At 28.5% G+C, this 8,374-nt stretch overlaps 1 long non-coding RNA gene across 1 annotated transcript; it reads left to right on the top strand.

Annotated features, from left to right (window-relative positions):
* Positions 1-4,875: 4,875 nt before the first annotated feature.
* Positions 4,876-8,126, top strand: LOC147802538 (uncharacterized). The gene is made up of 3 exons (XR_015429847.1): positions 4,876-5,012; positions 5,824-6,063; positions 7,688-8,126. It is a non-coding gene; the product is annotated as an uncharacterized LOC147802538 (long non-coding RNA).
* The last annotated feature ends 248 nt before the right edge of the window (positions 8,127-8,374 follow it).

The following is an 8,374-nucleotide window of genomic DNA, read 5'->3' as shown; positions in this document are numbered from 1 at the left end:
AAAAACCTTATATGTGTGAAGGTTGTAATACACGTTTTAAATCAGGGGAAATGCTAAAACGTCACTCTAAAAGGTGTGAAAAAATTAAAGCTATTTTACTTACAGAACACAATACAGATAGCAAAATGGGACTTGAATTGTCCCAAAATCAAAACACAGATTGCAAAATAAAAATAGTCAAAGTGCCTGAAAAAAATATAGCCGAAGAAACTGTGGATCAAGCAACATATAAAAGTCTCGAAGCACCAAAAAATGCACTTAGTAAAAGGGATAAAGTTTTTTCATCTCAAAATATAAAGTTTATAAAAGTTCAGAATACAGCAGAACTGGACATATTGAGATTAACAAGATTATTTCAGAGATACAGGTGTCTTTCAAATGTTTATTCCAAGTAACTTTAGTGTTTATTATATCCAATTGTGATGTAGTGGCTCATGGGGAAACTATTGTTGTTCTACTGACAATAAGACAATTGTTATGATCATTACTATAACTTTATATTTTAATTTTATTTGTAGCTACTTATGCTTACCAGATTTAAAAAAAAAAAAACAGATTTAATCTGTGGTAATTTACTGAAAAACAATTAGTATAAATTGTAAGCATACATGAAAGTAAAATTTTTATTATCTATCAAACACTGAGGTGTGAAAAGACTAAAACATCTTATTGTCTAGTGCATAACGCAAAATTACCATCATTCTCGTATCTATAACCTTTAAATAATTTTTTTTATTAATATTAATACCAATGATAACTGTTGATTTAATTATGAACTACCATATTATCAAATTAATCTATTAACCTTTTTATCTGGTAAAAAGTTAAATTAATTTAATTGAACATATTGCTTGTTATGTGTTTCATTATAAATTGTTTGTATCAGTAATCATTATGTATTATATTATGATTCCATGATCAGCGTCTCTGAGATAATTGGTCACTGTGAATCCTAACTTACTTTTACTATTCAATAATTTCAAGTAATTTATTGTGACATTTGGTAAATTGAGACACTTTATGTACAGAAAGTTAAAAAAATATTTCTTTAAGTCGATAAACTTTTCTCTAATAAAAAATCTTTTACAGCTGCCAAAGATGAATACTTATCAAATTTAAAATAGTAAATATAACGTAAAATTTATTTAAAGTGGTTACAGAAGAGACAAACAGCAGAGATGTTATGATTAGGACTGGGTATCGATGTATCGAGACATATCGATTTAACGCATATATCGGCAAGACGATACAGCGGCTTTCATTCAAGGCGATGCATCAGAAATCTGATTTAAGCCGTCAAGTAAAGACAGCGAGCGCAATACGATATAGCGATATAAGACACGCAAGGAAGGAAGAATTCAGTAAAATCAGAACTTCATTTAGTAACTTGAATTTTTCCCAGTTTAATATAAGATCATAATGCTTGCCCATATCTTATCAGTTTTTAAAATTATTATTTATAGGTAGGTAGGTACTTTATATATGTTGCCTTAGAGCTGCACGATGGACTATTGGCAACAGTCTGGGAAACATCCCTGAGGATGATCCGAAGACACGCCATAGCAATTTTGATCATCTGCCGAGGGGATGGCTCCTCCGCTTTGCTAGCCTGACGACTTGCATACAAAGTCGAACACTTAACGGTAAAGCAGTTTAACAAGGACCGATATCACCCACTCTCGCTCCCTAAACAGGCTGATCAAAGTGGTCACCCACCCACTTGCTAACCGCAACCAGTTATGCTGAACTTCAGTGTTCTTCTGGGTGTTCTCTGTCTGTACGGTCAGTTCACTGAAAGACTAATATTTATAGATTTTTCTTTTAAATATTTATTGAGGAAAAAAGCAGTATAATATCTATTGTATTTCTAACTTGTTCAAGTTTCCTTAATGTTCATAAATGCTAAAATTTATTATTGAAAAGAGCTGGCCAGATTAGCTAACTGCAAATTCAATGGTTGTATGTCTCTCTTTCTCTGTTTCTACTCTGTTGAGTGAATGTGACCCACTCCATGAATCTTCGGCATGAGTCTACCAGGTTTTGTAAATGAACAATGCTTTTGAGGCAAAGAACATAGTTGTTTAGTGCTCACTATTAAGAAAAAATTATTTGAAAGAAAGAAGTTTAATCTTATATTGCAGTCTTTTATAACAAAAAGAAGTCCCTTAGAAAGATAAAGCTATAGTTTGTCTATGGTAAAAACTTCCCCCACCACTGAGTCTAAGGCCGTCTACTGCTATGAAAACAAGAATAGTGCATTTCAGGGAGAGTAGCTTCTCTTCACTCTAGGGTTAACGCAATAGACTGGGAAAAAATATTCCCTCTCTCTCGCCGACCGGAGCCAAAACTTGTCTCAAATAGAATTCTACACCTCTACTTGAAATAGTTATATCTTGTTACCATAGTTACCGCCACGGGTTTGGATGAATGACTAGGGGAGTTCTTACTTTAGACAAACTCTTTTTAAGGGTTTCAGCATTTGTTTACAGACAAGAACATGCATAGGATCTTAGTTACCTATTCATTGCATTTTCAAATTTTTTGTGCAGAAGTTTTGAAAGTAATAAAAATTATCGATGATAAATTAAATTATTTGTAACAATAATAAGCATTGTTACGCCTACAAATATATTGCAAGTATAATTGTGATAGTATAAAAGCAGAGCTCAATATTAACATTAAATCGGGACCCCCATTAAATAATCATCAGTCGTCCCTTTAGAAAGCAAAGTATGCTGCTTTATTTTTTGGTTTTGAATTGGTATGCTTGATCACAGTTGTGACATTACATCTGTGTATTGTAATTTCTTGTTTAAATTCACTTTATTAACTATTAAAAAAAATGAATACACCTAAGTACACACACCACAAAATGTGTACTGACTAGTAATATAGATCACTGACTAAATTTTCTTAATTTCTAACTATAAAAAAAATCTTAAAACATTAAATATCACAAATTTTTCTAATTTTAAGATTTAGCAGTTTAGTGAATAGACTTGTGGATTAAAAAGATTTTTGACAGCCCTGGTTGATCAAATAATCTTCCCTTCGTGCAACCATGCTCCTGGTAACAAGCAACATAGATTTGTGTTGAAAAATTTATTATTTTATAATTTCTAAATGATCATTTATTGATTTATCAAATTTTTTTGAATAATTTAGAAATATTTGTATATTTAAGTTTTAAAAAATTGATATACAATTTTTTTTCTGTGTTCCATAATTTGTATTTTTTATACTTTTTTAGCTATTTTATTTTTTGTCCTTCTTCATATTTCATAGTGCTGACTCAGGTTTTGTGAGCTGTTTAACAATGTGCTAGCATTTTTGATAATCTGTATAATCATGTAGAGATAATTGTCTTATGTGAATGCTATTTTATTAATATTAAAAAATATAAATTCGGCAAATGTGTAATAAGCAATACTTTTACCATACATTTGCAAAAATAAAAAAATACTTAGTAAGCTTTTTAACTAAAATGAATGAGTTATTCAAGAACTGCACATTTTTTTATTGGTTAGATTAGCAAAGATTTAAAAAAAAAAAAATTGTACTGATATTAGACTGCTGTAAAAAAAGTGCATCACTAATGAGTCTGGAAAACTAACATAAAAAATTTGAACTTGTTAAATTTTCAATAATGAAAATGTTTTGCTCTGTGAAAGAATTCTGCATAAAAATGTCACAGGATTATAGTTTATAGAAATGATTGGAGTATTATTGTGTATATTTTAAATTTTTTTCATCTGATTTCTTGTAAAAAATATGTAAATTGTTTCCCAGGGGTCTACTAAAACAAAATAAATACCAGGTTCTTCCTCTACTGAATTAACTATTGATTAGTATTCCCTAAGAGAGGGCTTAGACATACGTCTTCGGCATGAGAATCTAATATATTGTGCTTTGACAGCAGGTTTTTTCAGGGATCGAAACTATTCTTTTGGCCTTAGAGCCACAAGTATGAGATTTAAGGTAGTTGACACATTTTGAATTTTCATTTTTGTACTTTGAGTATTGTTTTTATGCTTTTCTTTCTTCCCCGTCCTAAATGATGAGTAATAATTAAACTAGTAAACAGTGTTTAATTAATACAAAAAATTGAAACTCTGTATTGAACATTGTTCTTAAAGAAAGAATCATGGAAATTTAAAAAAAAAAAAAACATTTTTTACAATTAAATTTGAAAAATATTGGGAAAAGGAAAAATATCGTAGTACATTCCTATACAACTGAAAAGAGGAAGGGGCAAGGGCAACACTTCTCCCCAGATGGAGAAGACGGGTTGTGTAAATTTTAAATTAATCAAAAAGTGAGAAAGAGGAAGGTTCTAGACATGGAGCAGGTGTGTACGGGATCATTTATACTTTGTGCTTATGAGCTGCGAAGGGGTCAGATTTTAGTGGGTAAATTTAATTTAAAATCATGTTCTTGCTCGCAACTCCGACGCATATACAAAAACTTTTCGCATGCAATGTGATTGGCCCTTTGGAATACTGTCTAAATCTCATTTAAGGGCTATTCCCACTTAATCATGCGTCATTGATCTACTTCAATGAAATGTGAGAACCTGATTGGTGATATAGATTCTATGGTGAAGAATTGGGTATAATATGAAAAAAGCACAACTACTTCCACTTTCTAGGAATAACATTTACCTTTTAGTTTAATTAATAAACTGAGTTTTAAATATGCTTACTAAATTCATAAACTTCGGTAAAACAACAATATAAATTATTTCCAAAGGAACTAGACTAATACAATTCCAACCTGGTGAGTAGCGACTCACTACAAGGCGAGTTTCATAGATATAAGGAACCCGTAAGAGGAAGTGAAGGTCCTATCTTTCCGGTGGCAACGAAAGATGGGTTACTTTTTTCAATCATCGTGGCGACTTTTTCTATCTGTTAAATCGCCACATCGCCAGTGTTCGTGTGCTTTGTTGTGATGGCTTGTTAATTTCACGTGTTGAAATTTTACTGCATGGGATCGATATCTAATCTGTTGTGGTAAGTAAAAATTATTAATATATTAATTTTTTGGATTTATTTTTAGCTAATTAAATGTGAAAACATTGCATAAATGTTTATATATTACGTTCTATAAAGCGTAAACACCATTCTCGTGTTATTTTCCAATGAGAATGAATTTTATAATGCATTTATAACTCCACTCTTTTAGAAAATTATTTTTATGTGCTTAGCATTAATTGATTGAGTGGTTATTGTTTAAAAAATTTGTAAAATAATTTTTACAGAGGGAAATTTCTGATAACCTAAAAATGTTTTCATATTGGAATTTTTATTCTACCGAATGTTTTGATCATTAAAAATGTTTTAGTAAAATCTGCGATAATATAGCGAAAATTAGCTTGCATAAATTTTAGGAAATTATATAGTCTGTTATTTATGCACAATAGTAAATGAACTTATTTAGAGATAAATGCTTGTGTTTTGTGCTGTTTGTCATTAGAATTTAGGAACGATACTAAATTTTACGTTACGAATAGTTTATAATATGGAGTATTAATATATGAAGGTTGTATTTAGCTATATTAAGAAAAAGTGGTGATTAAAGTTAAGAGTATTTTAGATCTACAATTCATCTTTATATATTTCTAAATTTCCTAGTAACTATCATAGGAATTGTATGCCTTGCATTCAAAATTGATAGATGAGATTAATGTATTTAAAATAAATAAGTTAACTCTAAGAAAGAGTAACAACATATTGTGATTTTTTGTCACTGTGAGAAATTTATCTCTTTTGACGTTGTAATTTTTTAATACAAGTATTGTTGATGTTACTTTTTTCTCTCTAGTGGTTCATGATTCATATATAGGAATGACTGGAAGCATGTCTGTGTACCACATACAGTTGGCTGATCGTGGAGAAGATAAACTTGGTGAAACAATAGCTAGAGAACTGCCTATTTAGAAAGTTTATTAACCTTTCTATATAGATGTTTTTAAAATGGTTTTCTTTTTATTGTTTTTTCCAAGTTCAGTATAACAGCTAAAGCTCACCTGCAAACTTGGCTAGATATTAATTACTTTCTAGGGTAAGTCATTCATTAACATTTTCAAGTACTTATAAGTTTAAGAATGTTCTAAAAAACTTATTACTACAGTAGCTATATTATGTACCTCTTACTGCAATTAGTATTGCATTGATATGACATCAATAAAAGTTAAGTGACATTTTTACAGACTCCCGAAACTGGTAAGTTCCCATTTTTGGGTAAAACATTGCAGTTTTATCAAAATATTTTTAGTTTAATTTTGATCTTTAAAGATATGAAAGTTTTCTGTAATTCATATATTATAATATTTATATTGCCGATTATTTATAATTTGGCCTTTATATGGATATGTAAATAAACATTTGGAGTTTTCATTATTCTCCATTTAGTTGTGTGCATATAATCATATCATGAAATGTAATCCAAAGTTCTGATTCTCGTATTTATACAAAATTTAATCTGCTGTTTGGGAGTAATGTTAAAGTTATTGTTTCTAATTTATAAAAATTTAAGTATTGTTTTTAAAATTGTACATGATTAAATGATCAAGTTATTGATGATAATTTAAGTTCTTTAACTCTTTTAATGCACATTCCATGTATTGTTGTAAAATGAGTAAACATATCACATAGAATTTCAAGTATATTGTCAATTTTAACTGGTAAAACTTGCACTTTTTCTATTTTGATAACTAGAAAAATCTCTAAAATTCCTTTTGTGTAAAATATGTAGTACATTCTGTGACAATTATCATAAAATGTATATTGTTTCGTAAAATCTACTGGATTTTTTCCCATCCCTGTCGTTCCAACACAATTTTTCAGAGGAGAGTTTCGACAATTTGAAATATAGTTATTAAGGTTTATACTTATGTACATGAAACTTTTTTTTTTGTATGCTGGAAATTTATTTAAAGAAGAAAATCTATGCAATGAAATTCTATAAACCGCATTAACTTTTAATATCTTTCTATTTTTAAGTCTACTCTACTTGGTTAAGCAAACTAAAGTTGATAAATTTATTGTGTTATATTAGTTGTTATATGTTCTTGAAAGTTTAAAAAAAAGTTTTTTTCTGTAATGCTTAAGCACATATTTATGTGTCTAACTATTTGAATCTTAAAATTATATTATGCATTTTATGGCTTGTCTTTCTCAGATTAATATTACTGTCATGCTTAGTTGGTAAGTTTAAACATGTGTCCTATGTTCTGTATGACACAAAATTCTATAAAATGCAAAGACACATGCTTTAAATGTGTTTTTAAGATATTGTTTTAATAAACTTTGAAAAAGTTACTATTAATCCTATAAATAATATTTTGGAGTTGTGAACACCTAACTAAAATTATTTGTAGGCTTTAAATGAATGGCAAATATTATTCTGAATTTTTGTTTTATTTTCAATTGCACATTATTTGTGAAAAAAAAATATATATATATATTTTTTTTTTTTTTCTTTTGAAACCCAGACAAAATTTAATAATTTTCTCTTCTAAACTAGATTCTTTAAGCATGTATAATATAACGTTAAAAATTAATAAAATAGATTTTCGTATAGAATTATTGGGTGAATTATGTTAAACTTCCATTTTTAAATTAGATGTTTATTGTAAATGACAGTTTCTTGGATTGGGTAGATTTACATAATCAGTTTTTTCTAGCCTGACAAGAGCTTACCAATCCTGGTACTATTTGAATGTAATGTTTGAAGAAGCTACCACTAAGTAATAATTTTTAAAACCGTTCTATCAAGGAAAGAATCCTTATGTGCAAAATTCTTATTTATATTTGTTATTTGTATCTAAAACTATTGTTTGTATGGTTATTAATACATTTATTTAAGAATATGCATTTAGGTGAAGTGTATTTAAGTTGTGATGTCTGTCTGCTGAAATTTCAGAAAAATGAGAAACTGTGCAACTATTTTATTAAGTAAAGTTTTAAATTGTTCACATAACCAGTAGTAATTTTGACTTCTTTCATTTATTATAGCTTCGTACTTAAAAAAATTTTATTGAAGTAAAAATTCATACCCAATGCACCTACAAGATGTTGATTACAGTATCTTTGTACAATAAATAAATAAAATTAGTAAAGATATTTGTTGTTGTTTTTTTTGTTGTAAATAATGCTTAAAATATTTAATTAAAAAAATCTGTTGAGATATGTTTTGAGTTATCACTTTTGAAATTTGAAAACAGTGTGTAAATATCAATTTGCGATATCTACCAACTTAAAATTCTACACTTTTAAATTTTATTGCAATTTTTCAGATAAACTTTCTGTCCTATCTTCCTTAATATTAGTGCATTTTTTAAACGTTTGATCTTCAGGTAATGAAATAGTTT

The sequence above is a fragment of the Parasteatoda tepidariorum genome, chromosome 10, assembly GCF_982258835.1.
Source record: "Parasteatoda tepidariorum strain Cologne lab strain chromosome 10, Ptep-v5.0, whole genome shotgun sequence".
In the NCBI taxonomy this organism is placed as follows: domain Eukaryota; kingdom Metazoa; phylum Arthropoda; class Arachnida; order Araneae; family Theridiidae; genus Parasteatoda; species Parasteatoda tepidariorum.
This window is presented reverse-complemented; position numbering and strand designations above follow the sequence as displayed.